Below are 322 nucleotides of genomic sequence, written 5' to 3' on the forward strand. Positions count from 1 at the left end.
GTGGTGGCGTGAGCACGCGCTCGTGCGACGCCTCAGCCAGGGGAGAGGGGGGTCGACCTGTGTCCTCGTGCACCCCCCCGTGCGTCCTCGTGTGTCCTTGTGCACGCTCATGTGTCCTCAAGTGTCCTTGTGCCACCCCTATGTGTCCTTGTGCGTCCTCGTGTGTCCTCGTGCACACTCAATATGTCCTTGCGTGTCCTCGTGCAGCCCTGTGTGTCCCCGTGCATCCTTGCGCACGCTCATGTGTCCTCATGCATCCTCGCGTGTCCTCGTGCATCCTCACGTGTCCTCGTGCATCCTCGTGCACCCTCATGCAGCCATG

This window comes from Charadrius vociferus, unplaced genomic scaffold (assembly GCF_000708025.1).
Source record: "Charadrius vociferus isolate BGI_N301 unplaced genomic scaffold, ASM70802v2 scaffold1479, whole genome shotgun sequence".
Taxonomy (NCBI): domain Eukaryota; kingdom Metazoa; phylum Chordata; class Aves; order Charadriiformes; family Charadriidae; genus Charadrius; species Charadrius vociferus.